The 20830-nt window shown below is 42.1% G+C and overlaps 1 protein-coding gene across 1 annotated transcript in view; it reads right to left on the bottom strand.

Annotated features, from left to right (window-relative positions):
* Positions 1-20830, bottom strand: part of DNTT (DNA nucleotidylexotransferase) — an 877936-nt gene that overhangs the window by 519290 nt on the left and 337816 nt on the right. The window lies entirely within an intron of this gene.

A 20830-nucleotide genomic window follows, 5' to 3' on the forward strand; every position in this document is an offset into this window, starting at 1 on the left:
TTCAGTGCATGTCCTCAGTTTAGTGTCATACCTTTGTACTGGTAAATCATTAGAAAGAGAAGTTGGAAAGAAATGCAGTTTCTGACTTCACAAATCCTCCCCACTATCAAACAGGCAGGGTGCAGAACAGGGAGAGTAACAAACATCATAGCCTTGTTTGTGCCATAGCAGTAACTCACTTTGCTCCCCACTAAAAGAACAGGTTATGCTTGCTTGTGCCATAACATTAACTGAGCTTTGTCTCCCCCCCAAAAAAAGAGCAGTATATCCTTGTTTGTGCCATAACAGTAACTCACCTATGCTATTATAAGATCGACGGTTGAAAACACTGAACACCAAATGGTCGACACCATATGGTCGATGTCTTCAAACATCAAACTTATAAAAACAACAAAAAGAAAAAAGTACCCTAATGGGTTTAAGCAGGGGGGCAAGCACCATTGCACCCCCCACACCCCCTGCTACTTAAATATGCCAACTCCAAGACCGCACTACTTTGCAGTAAACAGACATCTCCCCTTACAGAGATTTCCGTTTACACGTTCAATGTTCTCCTCTTTCGCTATTCTTGTGTCGACAATATCAGCTTCGATATTGTTGGCTTTCGAGAATGTAATATAGACTCGGAATGCAATTGTTTTATGACTTCCAGCATCTGCCAGAGATCTGATGAGAAGGCCATGTCTGTATATTTTTACAGGTAGATGCTAAATGCTATCAACTGCCATCAATGGTTGTTTTGACTGGGAACTAGGGTCAGATGACAACAAATGATATAATTCTGCAAGCTACCCAAGCAGTAATATTTTAGATATTAATTTGAGAAGTCTCTTAGTGAGACCGAGCATTCTGTCTTGGACCTGACAACAAATAGAAGATCCATTCACCACATCTGCCTTGCTCTAATTAAGTTAGTTAACTAGGGACTAGTAATTCTCTTAGATATATAGTCAGGAATATAGAGAAGCTTAGTTTAGACATTTTTTGAGATTGTCCTGCAATGTTGTTTTAAATATTTCCTGTGGTTTTGAATTCTTATGTCATTGTGAATATATACCAAGTATTTTCTTGTTCATTTATCATTTATTATTAAATATATTTAAGCCTTCAATTGTGGCTGATCTGTGTAGAAATATTTATGATTTGAGAGTACTTGCATATTTATTTGGTGACACTGTGTGGACCACTCCTAATAGTCTTGCTCCGGGTCATACTACCATCAGTATTAATATTACACAGTAAAATTGGTCACCCTTTGTTAAGGGCCATAAAGTAGCTGATAAGGAGTGACTGGTGGCAGTGATAACTACCTTATAGTCTGGGCAGAAAGGGGCATAGCTAGTAAACCTGTCCCAGCCTTTCCCAGGTGTGTGTGTATAAATCAAACCACAAAGAGTGTGTGTGTGTCAGCTACTTGGGCAAGGACATGAAGTATTGGTTGGACAGAGAGGGTGCTGGAGGCCTTGGCTTGGTCACTCAGCTGAGATCTCAACTCTATAGCTATGTCAGTGGGGAGTCTTACTGGGAATTTGGAGAAAGAGTGAGAAACCAGCCCTGCACTGACTGTGGTCTCTGTGTGCTCTTAAGGGAAATTCAACTTGATGCAGAGAGCTGCATCTGGAAATACTGTATGTGTACCGGTCATCCTCTTTGCAAATGTCCCCCATTGTTGCCAGAGATGACAATTGAGACTCCTTGATTACTGGTCATGTGGTGGGGTGTCACACTAGGAAGCAGACAGCCAAAAATAGAAACCAGATACATTCAATTAATTCTGTTGGCCATCAGGAAAACCCAGTCTAGAGTACAGATGGTAATGGGTTCTAATAGAGTGTGCAACCTTTGTTTTACTGCTGTGACGTTGCAGTGTACATCAAAGAAGTACAACATAGAGAACTGTTTCTTCAATATGTCATATATTTACGGGTCTATATTACATGTTCGACAGCTTAGGCTGTTGAATGTCTAAACATCGACACCTAACCGACGAAACCGTAAAATCGTTAACGGCCATTCTTTCCACTGGAAAGAATTTGCTAGGCTGTCACAAAATAAAATAAACTTCTGAACCCACACCCCCCCCTAACTAAATATATCAACTCTGAGATCAGTCTACATTGGGGAAAGGGCAAATCCCCGATAATGACCAAGCAAATTCTTTGCCGAGGAAAGAATTTGCATATGTGGCCATTCGCAATTTTAAAGTTTCTACACTTAGGTGTCGATAATTAGGCATTCGACAACCTAAGCTGACAAACATCTAATAGGAACCCTATATTACAGTACATCCATCTGTTGCCACCACCCTCCAAGCACTGCAAACCTGGTGTTTCAGTACTTTTTCCATACATATATCAACCACAGTATAAAATGTAATATCAAATGTTGTATGCTATGCAATGCACATCAATCTGGTAACATGCAGAACTACAACTATTAACCCATATGCCTAAAAACACTAATCTGCAAGGCTAGGGAAGGAATCAGCATGGACCAGATCCACAGGGACATAGATGACCATTCAACACACCTGATTCTACTCATTTTGTTTTTGTCAAGGGTACATCTTGCTTACTGAACCTTGTGGACTTCTTGGATACTGACCCCACAAACCTGGATGACAAATAAAAGTACATAGCCCCTATGTTGACTTATCCAAGGCCTTTGACACTATCCCACATTCATGTGTCTTGGTGAATATCTCCCATGTGGGAATTAAGCCATACAGTAGTACAGGGATAGGCAACTGACTCACTGACATAACACATGCTCTCAAAGTTGGGGACTGCACCTTCATCAGTAGCCATTTACCATTAGAATACCACAAGGATCTATGCTGGACCCTCAACTGTTTGCAAATTACTTTCCCTGAGGCATAGACAATGGTAGAAGACCTGTGGTTTACCATGTTTGCAGATGACTAGTAACTTGATACAGTAATTAGAGCTCCCCCCTCAATGATGGTAACATATTACAGAAGGAGCTGCCACACACACACAATTGGTGCCAAACTCATGGACTGAACCTTAAAGCATATAATGGCTCATTATTCCCTTTGGCAATAAAGTTCTCCTGCTAATTATAATTTACATAGCATCCCTCTGAACTCAAATACAGTGTTGAGATTTGAGAACATGTGTTGATAGCAATATACACTTCCTTCACTATGTGTTCATAGTTATCTCGCACACACCCACACACACACATACTGCATTGTTCACATCATACATATTGACATCACATCCAAGACCAGGGTGGTCATACCTCTGCTGTAATCTTCCCTTATCAGACCACTAATCGAGTACAATGCTCCCTTCTGTCTGTACCTCACTAGACACCTGCAGCAATTGAAGAAAACACAGGGTTCTGCCTGGGAGACTCTAGGGCCTCCAAACATGACATACATGGAAAGACTGAAAGACCTGTCAGTGTACTCAGCATCGTGCAGGCTACAGGAAGTGACCTATGCCTGGCCTACAGAGCAGTCTCGGACCCTGGCCTACTGGAAATGCTGCACATCTGCAAATCAAATGGGACAAGAATAACTTGGCTCAGGGTTCTCAACCTAGCCTGTGACAGAAACAGAACATGCTGTGAAGACATATATATCCCCCAATGACTCACAATTCTCTGTAATAAGCTCCCACTGCATATGAAGCAGTGCTCCTCAATGACCCTGTTCAAGCTCAACCTTGACTACTGGTTAGGTGATACTAAAGTTACCTCTGGGGTGGCATCTATGCCCCTCATGGACAGGGCCAGTTGGTGCTGCTCACAAAATCGCTCTAACAATGACCATCCAACTATAATTAATAATGGTAGTTGTGTTTTTCACAGCTAGGCTTCTACGCACTGTAGGGCCAATTAGGCTAGTAGCTTCCTATGTATATATGAAGCTATGTTCCTTTGCAGGTCTCCCAACATTTTGTCCCCACATGTCTTGATGTCATCTACTACAAGTTCACCTGCAGTGTTGCAAAACTCAGACTTGTACTGTGGCACTTGCGTAATATGTAGTCTATGTACTTGGATAGGTAAGGGTTCTGTTCTCACTGCAGTTAACTGTGTGTGTGTGTGTGTGTGTGTGTGTGTGTGTGTGTGTGTGTGTGTGTGTGTGTGTGTGTGTGTCTAGCCAGAATAGCAGAAGTGTGTATGCTGCAGTTACTGCTCCAGTCTCATGAATTGACGGTATTTTAATACTTGCACATGCCTACAGATCCATTTCATGCAGGCCTCCCAACTTCTCTACATCATGCACTGCTGATGTCATCCACTATAAGATGACCTGCAGCCATAGCAAAACTTAGACTTGAGCCATGGCACTTGCATAAAGTACCAAGTTATGCAGTCTGTGTAGTTAGGTAGGGGTTCTGCTCTCACTGCAGTTGAATGGGTGTGTCTAGTCAGCAGAATACTTCTCCAATGGCTTAGATTACCAGTATTTTGATACTTGCACAAGCCTATACATCCATTTCATGTAACCCTCCCAACCTGTTGTCTCCCACATGGCCTACTGATGTCATCTACTTTAAGTTCACCTGCACTCCTGTATAAATCAGAGTTGTGCCGTGGCACATGCATTAAGTACTGTCTTATGTAGTCCATGTACTTAGAGAGGTAGGGGTTCTATTCTCACTGCAGTCAACTGAGTGTATGTCTGTGAGCTGTTGCTTGACATTACCATTTACCATGATCATTTTACACCAGCATGTGGGGCACTTATTCTGGCCTCAGTAGACTCCAATGATGTTATCAGCTATATGATAGTTTTGGATATGCAGTAAACCCACCAGGGCATGGTCAGACAGACATGACCTCATCCTATACCAGACAGACTACAGTGACATGTCTGTAAATATATCCACATACATCATGGCATAGTTTCCAGTCTCTGTTATGTTGATGAGAATGGCCTGTGGTCTCTCCAGAGACACTTTCTAGATCTAAGCTGAGACAACCCAGTGGAAGTAAGGCAGCCTGCTCCCAAACAGTAATCAGTCATAGCTGCAATCCATTAATAATCTACACTATATAAAAAGGCAATCCTGCAGCTAGGAAAAACTATGTCGAGGAGAGTTTTATATGTTTGGAACAGTAAGAGAAAGCATTTTCTTCAGGATATCTGTTCAGAGGAGCACTAAATCTCAGAAGGTATGCTTCTAGTTTGTCACCTACATAGTGCATATGGTGGAATGCTTTTAAGAATAATGTAAAGCAAAGATGGTTATACTTTTACCTGCATGCATTAGTTAGAAGTGTACTGATGGCATGGCCATGTTTGTCAAATTGTTTCAGAGGTAGACATATGATCTTGTGAAGATTGTGAAGTAAGAAACTGCAATGTGCATGATAGTTTCTAACATGTGTATTACAGGATTTTCCAGTCTAAACGTGTGATGCACATCACAGGTCACGTCATGATAATCAGATCTTAGGACTATATAACAGCGTGGCATTTTCTTTTCTCAATCCTCAGTTTCTTCATTTAAATTTATTTTTTTGTTACTGTTTGTGCAATGGGATGCTTAGCACAAACACTAAGATCAGAGAACTTGGCCTACCCAGGAAGCAGACCGTCAAAAATAGAAAATATACTGTGTATTATATTCCTGTTAGTGTATTCCTGCTATGCAGACTGGTATGGCTTTCACTTTTGCCTAACACACATACAGCTGTACATCTAATAACCCTGAAATTCCATTGTTTGCCATTGCTGTGCTCTGTTTACCATTATGACCTGCTGAGCACTGTGTTTGCGAGATAAGCATCACACATTTTCAAACAGTGTTCACACTCCTAATAAGCATGATAACTGAAATTGGTGTGAAACCATCATTCTACATTAGTCATGATCTATGGTAGGCATGGCAGGCATTCATGGAGAGGGAGTGAGATTTTGTGCTCAAAGATAGGGTGTCCAGGTATCCAAAGTGTTTGTTGGATACCTAGTGAAGGAACATGGGCCCAGGCTATTGCAGAGGGACTATTCTGGCTCAGAGTATAAGTCAGAGGCATGGGATAGTCTTGCCGAGCTGTGACCAGTGTTATCAGTGTTACCAGAATCCCCTGCACTGGTGAACAATGTAGCTACCACTACAACAACCTCCAGAGGAGGAAGAGCGATACCCTTAAACATTGAACTGAGGAATGTAGGACTAGGGACAACCCCCAGATGTGCAAGTATCAATTACAGAGACTAATTATAAGAGATACAAGATGAATATAGTCAGGACTGGTATTCATAATGGTATTCTGTTCTTTTTCCACAGCTGTCACAGAGAGAAGTGAATGTCAGAACCCATGCAGCTAGATTGGCCTGGATGAGATAAGCATGGGGTATGTATGCAGCAGAAAATTAGTGTTACTGTAGCATTAAAAGTTTAAGAAAGTTTTTCGGGTATCTTATACAGTTGTATCGAAGAGAGCAGGCATCTTTCAATAGTAAAAACAAACTATGCATTAATATGTAGGCTAAACCAACAGTACACCATTAGACAGTAGTCAGAGGTCAAGGGTTCACATACCACACATCTCAGCTATACAATACTGTTAATTTGCCATCGATATTTTAGGGAAAATTCAAACCTCTATACCAGTGTCACAAATGGCCTGCTGTAAAGTATAATCTGTATAACTGGAACAAGTCAAATAATTGTATCAGTGCATTGTATGTCACATATAAAGTTACTAATGTTATCCCTTTTTCCTCTCATTCCAACCCTTATCTTCTCTCCCCCCCACAGTACAGAAGGGTAAGGCCTGACCCACAGGATCCTCCTGCCCCACTCCACAGGTTACAGCATCGAGGCCCAGCACATCTGGGATGCAATCTTGCAGCACACCCCCTCTGCTGTCCCTGCACTACCTGGCCCCTCAGGTAGTTCTGCCCTGCGGGAAAGGCTAGGATAGATTCTGTGCTGTACTATTGGTGCACTCCTTCACCAGATGGAGATGCTGCTGTCCATCATTGTACTTAATAATATGTGAATAAGACACAGATGTGAGATGCTGCAGCCATCGGCACAGTGAGGTTATGGTGATACAGTCCAGTGGGTGTTTTTTTTTTTTTTTGAAGACAGAGGAATGTTGGGGAAGGGACGTAGGTATGTCTGGGTGAGGTGGGTTGGGTAGGAGAGGAAGCAATTGCAGACAGGACATACAAAACAGGACACAGGGATGGTGAAGGACAGAAAAGGTTGATGAACACTATGGTTGGGGTTGAGAACCCAGGTATATCAAGCTGGGTGACAGTGAGAATCGAATCCTCACCTACTGGGCTGTCATCACTGTCACCTTACTGTAACAATGGTTGCAGTGCCTGACATCTGCATCCCCTCCTGGTATTTTATACAATGATGTAGAGCAGGTGCTCCATCCAGCATAGGCATGCGCCAACAATGCAGTGTACAATCCTACACACCAAACCTGGCAGTTTGTCATAGTTGATATAATCACCACCTCTGCCACTGCTCCCAGAGATAATCATTAGCCTATTCTGCAGAGCAGAACTACCTGAGGGGCCAGCTAGTGCAGGGGCAGTAGAGAGGATACTGCCAGGGTGTGTCCTAAAGGAGCTGTAGTTGGTGGATTGGGGGTGGGCCAGGCCTACCCTGCTGTGCTATGAAGAAAAAAAGAGAAGATAAGGGTTTCATAGTTTCATAGTTTAGTACTAGGCTATCTGCCCTGGGGCATTTGTAAGCCTAGCCATAGTGATGTGGCTTTTGCCACCCCATGAAATGGTACAAAAATGCACAGAATAGATTTAGAATACTGTGCCTCTGTCTAGTAGTGACACAGTGAAGGTCCCCTTATATAATAGAATTAGTTTACTGTGCCCCTGTCTAGTAGTGACACAGATGTGACCCCTGGGGTAAACTTACGATCTTCCATCCACTCATCAAGATTTCTCTTGAAGAGAGTCAGTGAGGGGCTCTGCCTAACATGAACTGGGATCTTGTTCCAGAGCATGGGAAGCCTCTGGGTTATGAATCTATCCCTCCAGCATGTCCTATTCATACTTGTGCCGAGGTTTAAGTCTTTAGCTCTCGTGGTTCTAATGGATTTGGATTTTTTGAGGTGGATCATGTCCATCAGTTCCTGATTGGACATGGCCTTGTACGCAAGGCAAAGATCACCTCTGAGCAGGCAGTATGCTACTGAATAGAGCTGGAGTTTCTTTAGTCTGGCAGAATAAGAAATATGTTGGAGACCCTTGATCCTCTTGGTGAGGTACTTTTGTGGTCTCTCCAGTTGTTGCAAATGCCGGGTGAGGTACATACCAAATGGGGCATTGTACTCAATCATGGGTCTGATGAGGGAGGAGTATAGGGGTACAATGACATCCTTGGATCTGGATGTGAATCCCTTCATGATAAGGTGTGCAAGGTAGAATGTTTTTCTAACCACTTTGGCAATGTGGGTGTCAAATGAGAGGTCGCTGTCGACTTGGGTCCCTAGGTCTCTGATTAATTTTTCCGTACTCAGTGGGTTGCTGTCTATGTGATAATTTGTGGGTACTTTGTTTTTCCCAAAGGGGATGACTATACAATTTTTGACATTTAGTTTAAGGCCATGACTCTGGCACCAGTTGTCCATTTCTGTGAGGCCTTTTTGTAGGATGTATGTGTCCGCTGGTGTATCGACTATGGTGCCTAGTTTGCAGTCATCTGCGAACTTTGTCAGCCACAACCCTCTCATGTTTGCTTTAACATCTGAGAAATAAATGCCGAACAAGAGGGGTCCCAGGACAGATCCCTGTGGGACACCACTTGTGACTGGCTTTGAGTCTGACATTGCTCCAGCGATTTTAACTTTATGAGTTCTGTCCTTTAGCCAGTTTGCAACCCATCTAGTGACATAAGGGTTTACGTTTAAGCTGTTGAGCTTATCTATGATGCCTGAGTGGGGTATTGTGTCGAAGGCCTTAGCCAAGTCCAGGTAGGCTGTATCGACTGCTTTGCTCTCGTCAATGGCTCTAGTGACTGTTTCGAAAAAGTCAACCAGGTTCAAAAGGCAGGATCTGCCCTTTACAAAGCTGAACTGGGTGGGGTCAAGTGTCTGTAGGTCCCCAATGTCTCTGTTTATGAGTTCCATAATGATTCTTTCCATAGCTTTGCAGACCAGGCTGGTTAAGCTTATGGGGCGGTAGTTCCCAGGGTCTGTAGAGGTACCCCCTTTGTGGAGTGGGACCACTGTTGCTGTACGCCAGTGTTCAGGTACATATCCTGTAGTAAGGCTAATGTTAAATAGCATTTTTATCTGCGGGTTTAGCTCCTCTTGGAGTTCACGTAGCATGCAACCCGGGATACCATCAGGTCCCATTGATGCTGTGTTTTTAGCTTTGCTGAGGGCGGCTCTCACTTGGACATCTGAGATGACAGGGAGATTACATTCAGCTGGGATAAGTATTTCTTCTTTTGGGGGTGAGGGAGGGGAGAAATTTGCACTGAACCTGTCAGCCAGAATGTTGGCAATATCTGTGGGTTCAGTGTATTTTTTGTTGTTGTGAACTAACTCTGAGCATATCTGAGGGTTTCCGCCTAGGTTTCTAACATAGCTGAAGAAGGCTTTGTGGTTATCTTTAGTGTCCTTAGCGATTTTTCTCTCAAAGTTGGCCTTGGATGTTTTTTTAAGTTTTCTGCTAGTGTTGATCAGAGATGTCTTCCCTTTATGGGATTTTGCTCTGTCGTGCAGTAGCTTCCTTCTTTTGTTATACAATTTGTTAATGGCTGAGGTCCACCAGACAGGACGCTTGCCTTTGGTGGAGAGGGACTTGGATTTATTTGGGATTGCATGATCCATGCATTCTTGGAGATGTCCATAGAAAGCATTTGTGAAGGATTCAGCATTGTGGGATGTGGTATCCACTGGCCCAGTGGGCTTAAAGGATACCATCTCCGTCTTAAGAAGAGTGAAGTGTGCTTTTGAGAAGTTTTTCACTCTGGTCTTTTGTGCTGGGGGTGGAGGTGGGATATGTATATCCAGGATGATTAGTTTGTGGTCAGATCTCACTAGTGAGGGGTATACCTCCGGTGTGGAGCATTTTGTCCCCATGTTTGTGATGATCAGGTCTAGTATATTATCTCCCCTAGTGGGAGAGGTGACTAGTTGTTCCAGTGCATTTGAATTTATGAATTCCAGGAACCTTTGGGCTAGGGTGTTAGGGCTAGAATAATGTACCCAATCTATGTTAGGGTAGTTGAAGTCTCCCAGTATGATGGTATTTTGTGATACATTCATATCCTCCAATGTCTTCAGGAAGGCTGAGTGGGATTCCTGAGATTGGGAGGGTGGTCTGTAACATGCTACCAGTTGTATAGCAGTTTTGCCTATGGTTAGTTGCACCTGTATGGTCTCTGATGCTTCATGTGTTGCTACTAACCTGGAGGTGTGGGTGTCCTTGATGAATATGGACACTCCCTCCTTTGTGGTTCGCCCGGGTTTGGGGCGAAAAGCATGATCAGGTATAGCCTGGTACGCTGGGGTGCTCTCAGGAGCCTTGAACCAGGTTTCAGTTACTGCACAGACGTCGATGTTCTCCATACTGAGGAGTGCATCGAGTGCCTGCATCTTGAGATTTAGACTTCTGGCGTTGAGCAGCATTACCCTTAGTTTTTTTCCATTTTTGTTTTCTAAGGAGGTGGGTTTGTCTTTTGAGCCTTGCCTAAAAAAGGCACTATGGGGGTGGCAAGAGCCTTAGCCAATATCCGGAAGCCCAGTGGTGACAGGTGCAAGCCATCCCTTGCGAAGCAGCGTGGCTTGTCCAACATGTCATCCCAGGCAGACAGACATTGGATCACCTTAGAATGGCACCAGTACTTGAGCCAATTATTAAAGCTGATCATCTTGTCTTTGTATTGTGGCATCATTCTTGGTGAGGGCAAGATGCTGCTCAGGGTCAGGGTCATACCAGCCTGGCTACATAATCAGAGAGCTCCTCTATGTCTCTTTTCATGTAGTCCAGGGAGGTACGTCTCAGGTCATTCACGCCAGCATGGACAATGACTGAGTCATATTTCTACTTGCTTTGGAGTGACCTGAGTGCTTGTGTTATGTGGCGGATCCTAGCTCCCGATACGCAGCTCACATTCACCCTCTCCCTGTTCAGCCTGGTAAGTGGGACATCAGTGTGTCTGACTATAGAGTCACCTATTACTAGTGTATCAGGCATGGTGTTTGGCCTTAAGGGCTGTGATTGATTGACACACTGATTTATTGAGGTATGTGTTGCATGTGTTTTGTTTTGAGGTGGTGGATTTTTGGATGTCTGCTTTGGGAGCCTCTGTTGTTTTGGTAAGTTTTTTATTAGAGCCTCCGAGTATGTCTTTGTGTTTTTATGTGTTTGGTTTGCAGTTGTGGTAGGTCTATGTGGGACTAGGTTTGTTGTGTGTGTGGTTACCATCTCCTCCTGTCTGGTCATGCCAGCCCTGAGTTGAGAGAATTCAGCCTCCAGTTTGGCTATATAGTTGCATCTCTCACATGCATTTGTGTTTGTTGGGAGGAGGAGAGGGTTGTCTGTGTACATGAGACAATTGTAGCATTGTCTCAAGATACCCAGATTAACCAGCTGAACTGGAGAGGACGCCAGTAATCTACCACTCGACATGCTAGAACAGTATAAGGGAGTGCTGTGTCTTTAAGGGAAGTGGATATTCACAGGGGTGGTAGGTGGATGTAGTGCTTACTTAGTACGAGAGTGATTACTTAGTAGAGAAGTTTTGAGAACAAGTGCTAGGCTTATAATATAGCGAGTAGTCTGATTATACTAAGAGTAGAGCTTCCTTAAGGGAAAATTTGAAGAGCAGACTTGGCGGAGCCAGAAGAAGTTTAACCTAGTTTAACTGGCACTGCGCTATGCGCACAATCGTGCAAAGCCGCGCAAACACGGATTTTTAACAGGGAACTACAAAAGAGCTAGAAATGGTCCAAAACAACCAATTACTACAGCTCTTGTGCTGAGGTCACTTCCTACAGGGACAGTTAGGCTGCTCAAGGCTCCCCACTCCCACTGGTGAGCAAAGAAACTTCCTTCTATCCAAGTAAGGTAATGGACAACACATGAACTACACCACAGCCCAGAATACAGCAATGCCTGTAAACTGGTCTAAACTAGTCGAGGAGAGGCGGGAAAACAAGGATTATTTTTTTGTTTTTAGATAGAAACACACAGAAAATGCAGAAACAGTAATAAATCAATTACACAGGCTAGCACACTTTAGTGGGCAGCCTCAACAGTTAAATTAAACAAACAAACAAACAAACTTTCGATCAAATTCGACTAAAATGTAACTTTAAGTGCAGATATTAAATAATGCAGCAAACAGCTAAAAAAACAGTTTAAGTTTGTTTAGGGTAAGCTAGAAAAGGTATTTCAAGTAAAAAAACAGCAAAGATACTTAAATCCAGAAAGCAGTCGCTTTTCTGAGTTCTCTGTAGCTAGGACCACTCTGCAGGACCACGAGGAGCTTGTCTGAGTAGTATAGCCAGAAAAAACGCCCAGAGGCGGATTTTAAACAGGGAACTACAAAAGAGCTAGAAATGGTCCAAAACAACCAATTACTACAGCTCTTGTGCTGAGGTCACTTCCTACAGGGACAGGTAGGCTGCTCAAGGCTCCCCACTCCCACTGGTGAGCAAAGAAACTTCCTTCTATCCAAGTAAGGTAATGGACAACACAGGAACTACACCACAGCCCAGAATACAGCAATGCCTGTAAACTGGTCTAAACTAGTCGAGGAGAGGCGGGAAAACAAGGATTGGGTGAGAGAAAAAAGGGGTAAAATTATAACTTCATATGTGACATACAATGCAGTCATACAATTATTTGTGTGACATACAATGCATTCATACAATTATTTGACTCTATTCTGTTACCTTTACTGTTAAGACTACCAACTCCTAACAAATAACTTTTTTATTTTTAAGACTACCCACCACATAACAGATGTGTACTATACTACAGACTGCAGCAAGCAATCTTTTTGTGTGTGCATATATTGCACATATGTGTGTTCCAATTATTTTGATTACAGATTACAACCGGCCATTTGTGTCACTGGTATAGAGGTCTGAAGTTACATTGCAATATTGATGAAAACCTAAAAGTATTGTATAGTTGGGAAGCGTGGTTTTTGAACCCACAGCCTCTGACTAGTCTCTAATACTGTACTATTGTTTTGGTCTACAAACTAATGCATGCATAGTTTCCTTTTACAGTTGAGAGATGCATGCTCACTTTTATTTTAGAATATGGAAGTGTTGCTTTGTGCTACCGATTAATACATGCATATTAGCTTTTACTGTTGAGACATGCATGCTCAGTTTGATACAACTGTATAAAATACCAATAAAAGCTGTCTAATTTTTAATACTACAATAACACTAATGTTCTGATGCATACATACCACATGCTTCTCTCATCTGGCCAATCTAGTGGCATGGATTCTCACATTCAGTTCTCACTCTGAGGCATCTGTGGAAAAAAAACAGAACAGAATATCAGCCCTGACTATAATCAGCTTTTAACTCTTATAAGTGGTCTCTGTAATTCATGCTTACACATCTGTGGGGTGTGTCCCCAGTCCTACATTCCTCAATGCAACATTTGAAGGTATCCTATTGTCTTCCTCCAGAGGAAGACAAAGTGGAGTCTCTATTGCTCACCAGTGCAGGGGATACCGATAGCACTGGTCACAGCCTGGAAAAGACAATAACCTGCCTCTGACTTGTACTCTGAGCTGAAATAGTCTGTCTGCAATAGCCTGGGCCAATGCTCCTTCACTAGGAGTCAAACAAACACTTTGGACTCCTGGACACCCCATCTTTGAGCACAATATCTCACTCCCTCTCCACGCATGCCTGTCATGCCTCCCATGGATAAAGACCAATATAGAATGATGTTTTCCACCAAAGGTAGTTATCACATTTACTGGGAGTGTGCACACTGAAAGTGTTTGATGCTTACCATCGTGCAAACAGAGATCTGCATTGAGCACCTTCAAGCACCATGTTTGCACGATGTTCAGCAGAGCAAACGTAAAAGCATTTGAAAGTGCTACATACACCTGTATTAGAACCCAGTACCATCTGGCCCCAGAAAGGAATGGATCAATGCATTAATAGGTGGTGCCACAAACTCAGTTGAGTAGCAGGTATATTTTAGAAAGTGAATAGCAAATGGCAGACAACTTCTGTCACATACACCTGCTACTTAATGGACTCTGTGGCAGCAGGTATTAATGCACTTAATGCAGTGATACGTTCCTGTTTAGGGGCAGATGGTACTGGTAAGAATGCTGCTGTATCTATTATGTTTAAGTGCTTCTGTATCAGTGTTGCTGCGTGTTGGTGCGTGATGCACACACCATCACACAATAACGCTTTAGAGAATATAAACGGGGAACAGAACAGTGGTGACACGGGGAGCAAGCAAGGAGAATAATAGGAATTCCCTTCTAAAGTGTGAGGGTCAGGACTGCCTGCATGAAATACATTCACTGCAAAACTAACTGTGTGGCAGCAGGTGTCCTGCACTCATATATTTCTTGTTGCTTGGGCCACATGGTACTGGGTTCGAATACAGGTGTATGTAGTACTTTTACAGGTGTCTATGATACATTGACATATATTATTTACAGGTATCATTCGCCGTTGCTTAGCAATGGTGTGAGATGCGCATCATTGTGCAATAATGCTTTATCAAAAAGAAATGGGGATGATTGGACAGTGGTGATACGGGAGCAAGCATGGGGAAGTACAAAAACCAGTACAGAAGCAGGCTGGATGAAACATACTTTTTAATAACAGATAAAATAAACACATAAATAAAAAATGTATAAAAAACAAATGAGCACTTTTGCACCAGTTCTAGGTGCTTCATCAGATCTACAAAGCAGTGAGAACTCAAAATTACTATAACAAACCAAGCACGGGGAAGTGCAAAAGAAATCCTTGCTAAACTGTGACAGTTACTGTTGATTGTATGAAATACATGCAATACTTAACTGACTCTGTGGCACCACCTATCACTGCTTTGATCCATTCCTTTTTGGGGCCAGATGGTACTGGGTTTGAATCCAGGTGTATGCATATGTTATTCAGACAGTTCATGGTAATGTACAACCTATTTATTCTATCAAATTATAGGTGTGGAAGTGTAGTATATTACATATCTGTACATATTTTATGGGCCGTTGCCCCCCCCCCCCCATTATGTATGACTTTGGTTTTGCCGAAAGGGGATGGCAGGTATGTTTGTGTTTCATTGTAACACAAGTCTATGTGACATTTTATGTCACAATTTCTGTTTATGTAATACATATCCTTGCATTATGTTGGCCTTTGTGGAAAATGTTGTGCATTATCAGTGCTATCTGTGTAGCTTGTGATCACTGTGGCATTTCACACAAATACACAGACCATTGGTGCTTTGACTTTCACGGAATTGCTATCCGTGTTTTCTTTCAAGGTTTCATGGCCAGCAACACTGCCATGAGCTGGGAAACCTTGCTGCACCTCACTAATATGCAGTAGCAGGCGGGAGTAACTATGACTCTCTTACGGTAGCCAAATGCCTCCTCATCTAATTAGTGACGTGCATGAATGGATGAATGAGATTCCAACTGTTCCTACCCAATATCTAGTGAAACCACAGCCAAGGGAATGGGCTTGGCAGAATCAGTGGGGAAAGAAAACCCTGTTGAGCTTGACTCTAGTCTGATCTTCATGAAGTTTATTTAATCCTGGGGAGCCATTTAATCTTTACTAAATATCTTACAACAGTATGCTCTTATTAAAGGCTAGTGGAATCATATTGGCAAACTTGAACAGTGTGAAATGTTAGTCCAATAAATTTTAGTTTTTTTCTTAGTAACCTTTATTTTCTGAATAAATCTATCTATTCAGGAAGTGTATCATTTTATAGTGGTTAACTACTGTGGTTCATAGATAGGTACTAGGCTATCTGCCCGAAGGCATTTATAAGCCAAGATGGAATGTGTTGGCTTTCGCTGCTCCCTTAGATTAGTTCCCTGTGCCTCTGTCCAGCAGAGCCATTGAAGTGACCCCTGGGGTAAACTTCCTGTTTCCCATCCACTCATCAAGATTTCTCTTGAAGTGGGTTAGCGAGGAGCTCTGCCTAATGTAGATTGGAATCTTGTTCCAGAGCATGGGAAGTCTCTGGGATAGGAATCTATCCCTCCAGCACGTCCTATTTATTGTTGTGGTGAGGTTTAGATCCCTGGAGCATGTGGCTCAAGGGAATATGGTTTTCTTTAGGTGGAGCATGTCCATCAATTCTGGGTTAGATATGGCCTTGTATGTCAGGCAGAGATCACCTCTAAGTAGGCGGTATGCAACAGAGTACAGCTGGAGTTTCTTCAGTCGAGCTGCATAGGGCATCTGCTTGAGGGCAGTGATCATCTTGGTGAGGTACTTCTGTGGTCTTTCCAATTGTTGCAGGTGTCTTGTAAGGTACATCCCAAATGGGGCATTGTACTCTATGATGGGTCTGACGAGTGATGCGTAGAGGGGCCCAATGACCTCTTTTGATCTCGATGCAAACCCTTTTGTGATTAGGTGGGACACATAGAAGGGTTTTCTAACCACTTTGGCAATGTGATTATCAAAGGAGAGGTTACTATCTGCTTGAGTCCCCAGATTCCTTATTACGTCTTCCGTATTTAGGGGGCTACCACCTATGTGATAGTTTGTGGGTACTTTGTTTTCTCCAAAGGGGATGACTATGCACTTTTTGACATTTAGCTTGAGGCCATGGTTTTGACACCAGGTATCTGTCTCAGTGAGACCCTTTTGGAGGATGTCTGTGTCAGCCAGACAGTCAATTATAGCCCCTAGTTTGCAGTCATCTGCAAACTTGGTCAGCCATAGTCCTCCTGTGCTTGCCTGTACCTCTGAGAAGTATATGCCAAACAGGAGGGGTCCTAGGACTGAGCCCTGTGGAATGCCACTTGTAACTGATTTAGAGTCAGACCTAGTTCCCACAACTCTTACCATGTGGGTTCTGTCCATGAGCCAGTTGGCAACCCATCTCGTGACATAGGGGTTTAAGTTCAGGCTGGTGAGCTTATCTATAATACCTGAGTGGGGAATGGTGTTGAAGGCCTTTGCGAGGTCTAGGTAGGCTGTGTGGTCCACCTTTCCCTCATCTATAGCCTTGGTAACTCTCTCAAAGAAGTCCACCAGGTTTAGGAGTCATGATCTGCCCTTAACAAATCCAAACTGGGTAGGGTCCAGTGTTTGGAGGTTCCCAATGCCTCTGTTAATGAGATCCATGATGATGCGCTCCATAGCTTTGCAGACCAAGCTAGTCAGGCTTATAGGGCGATAGTTCCCGGGGTCCGTGTGGCTCCACCTTTGTGAAGTGGAATAACCGTTGCTGTGTGCCACTCTGTGGGCACATAGCCTGTGGACAGGCTGAGTTTAAACAGTGTCTTTAGGTGAGGGGTTAATTCATCTTTGAGCTTGTGTAGGACACAGCCTGGGACACCATACGGTCCCATTGATGCTGTGTTTTTGGCTTTGGAGATGGCTGTTTTAATCTGTCTGTGATTTCAGGAGCACTACATTCTTCTGGTATAGTTATGGTCCCTTTTGGAGGTGAGAGGGGGGTGAAGTTTGCACTGAACCTGTCTGCCAGGATGTTGGCTATATCGGTCGGTTCAGTGTATTTTGTACCATTCTGCACTAACTCCGAGCAGATCTTAGAATTGCCACTTAGATTATTGACATAGCTAAAGAAAGAATTGTGGTTATCTTTGGAGTCCATGGCAATTTTTCTTTCGAAGTTAGCCTTGGATGATTTTATGAGGGAATGTAGTTTCTTGCTGATACTGATCAGGGATGTCTTCCCTTCTTGAGATTTTACTCTTTTCTGTACTAGTTTCCTCCTTCTGTTGTATAGCTTGTTTATGGCAGGGGTCCACCAGACTGTAGCTTTCTTTTCCCAAGTAAAAAGCTAGGCAGCAATGATTCATGGCTAAGTATGCTATATTTTGGGAGGTACTGACTCTCCACAGGTTACATATAGCAGAAGCATGTTTTTAGTTTTAGACCTTGTCTAGGCAACATTTCCATGAAAATATAGTACCACTCTGGTAAATACATGAGAATTGATCATTCCGTGCTGAAGCATGGGGACTGGGAAGGTGGTATAACACATTGCTGCATATAGAGATGCACATTAAAGACCAGGCTGTAATGTTAACAAGATACATCACACGTCTTGTTCATTGTAACCTTAATATAATACAAATTACAAAAAGTCCTTCAATCACTAGTGCAGTTCATGTTAGTAACAAATAATAAAACAAGAAACAGTGTCTTTGTACACTTCTTCATAGCAGGAAAACAAACAAAAATACAAGGAACCTCAGGATAAAGAAAATAATTCAACCAGCAGCCATTTATTAAACAAACTGAATCCCTCCCACCCCCCTTTTAGGCTCAAGGTCAGTAACACAACATAATTATTTTCTCTCAGCTCCAAACTAACTTTTATCGTGTCTTACTTTGTTGTGCATAAACAGTTCACAAAGGATGCCACAGCCTCGGTTAACTTGGATGAAGTTCTTAAACAAGAATCAAATGTCTTACTTAGCAAACAGCAGTGAAAAGAAAACAAAAATTAAAAAAAGTCTTACTTGATAAGTAATTAAGGTTTCCATAACAGAGGCCTGTAAGAAGCTGTAAAATTCACATTTCTGGCTGTATAAATACGTGTATCTTTTTTCCCCTATTTGTTTTCATACAACTCAGCAGCTCACACTTGTCTTTCAAACTCAGCCAGAACACTTATCAGCAGCCCTGATTTTAGGCATCTACTTATACTTTCTGTAGGTCTGCTTAAATAACTTTTTTGGCAAGAAAGACCAAACATAGTAAACATGCTCAGGTCATCTATATCTATTGTAATGCAACATTTCGAATTCGGGGAACTGAATAACCTTTCTGTCCAAAGCATACATCCAAGACAAGCTAGCTTTATTTCCACATTTAGTCCTGAGGTTATTACAGATGAAAGTATCAGGCTGAAAAGGTCAACAGCCATCTTGTAATCTATTTTCCTTGTACTGACTTGCCTACTTAAGAGGAACAATGTTTGTAAAAAGCCTAAAGTGTCTAGCTAAGAAGTGGTATCTAAATGTGGCAATTGCCCTATTAGTGGCAAGGCATTTTTTTATATGCAACAACATATCTAACTTCCTGAAGGGAAAGATTTCTTTTTAAAGAACATAACTTTTGTCAAGAGGTTTCTGAGTTATTGTGCTTATATGCTTAGCTAAAATATTTCTCACTGTAGGTATTTCTACCAGTGTATCTTTTGACTAAAGCATGCTATTGAATATCTGGAAAAACAGCAGCAAGGTGTCACTTGTATAATCCCATACATCTAAGTCAGAATATTAATTGGCCATTTCCACCAGGCTACAGAATTATTGTCTATGCAAATGTTATGTATGTAGTTGATCAGTTTGTTCATGCTATCTATCGCAATCGTTCTAACCAAATGTCCATTACTCACCTGGGTCCTAAATTATGGGGAATAATGATCTGTTTGAACAAGTGCAGCTATTACAATTACATCAACAGGACTTGCTGGAGAGACAGTTGCATCTCCTAGAGGTTACCTCTCCTCTGGAATAAACTTTCAATGCAGGTTAAACATAGCCCCTTGTTAACCCTTTTTAAGCGTAACTTGGTCAATTGGATGGGAAAATGCAGATTCACCCCAGTGGTTTTACCTATGTCCCTCTTGGATGGGGGCAGCTGGTGCTGATTTAGATCCATTTACAACATAGACAATCTCTCTAGAACTTTAAGGGAACAAGGGTTTAACTTGTCTAGGCTTGTAAGGGCACTTAAGGCCCTTAGCCTAGTAACCTCCTATGAACCTATAAACAAGGTAAGAGTTTTTTCCAGTTTTCTCAGTGATACCTGTCAGCCTACAGTGTATGCAATTCAAAAATCTGGGTAGGCCAAGGACACCCTATGAGGCAGGTTCAAAGCTATTTTTTTTTTTAATACTCTTTAGCTCTTGGGAATTTACTTCCCATATACAATGTGAAATTAAACCTTGGAACTGTATGATCTATTTTGAAAAATACAGGAGTTAAGATTACACTAAAATTAATAATAAAAAACAGATCACAACAAGAGTTCAAAGTCTATATGAATTTCTGTATTAGGTGTTTTAAATTAAGTTCAATTGTTTCTGTGAGAGATGGACACCCAAGTACTTAGCCTGTGTAACTAGAAAAGAGAATATCAACCTGTCCCTCGAATAAATAGCACCAGGTTTTTACAGGAAGGTGTGAAGATTTATGGTATGAGTAAAACCATTGCCTTACCATCTAAGACAACAAAAGCCTGCGTGTGTAGACGAACATGCAAATACTTGCATGTAGCCCTTGCGCTTGTTTTCACTAGCAGTCTCTATAATGTAAGGGTAGGAAGTCAAGATACAAAATGATATGATGACTGATTCTTACCAAATTTTTCATTTAATCTTACAAGTATGAGTAAAGAGACAGTTTTCATTACTGAAACAGGCAAGAAAACAAAACTTTCTTTTTCAACACAGGCAATCTTTTAAGTTTAATAATAATCTCCAAAAACATGTAGTTATAGTGGAGAAGACTCAATAATGCCCCAGGTTATGTGAGGAAATTTGATTTGGCCTTGTGTTTCAGGAGTGAACTGGGCTATTAATTTTCGGGCAATGAAGATCATTGAATGAGTCACTGTTTTCATGTAGCTTGAATTAAAATTATTTATATAAACTGGATGATAAAATGATAGTCATCAGGACTAC

Source organism: Protopterus annectens, chromosome 14.part0, assembly GCF_019279795.1.
Source record: "Protopterus annectens isolate FY-2018-M chromosome 14.part0, PAN1.0, whole genome shotgun sequence".
Lineage (NCBI taxonomy): Eukaryota > Metazoa > Chordata > Ceratodontiformes > Protopteridae > Protopterus > Protopterus annectens.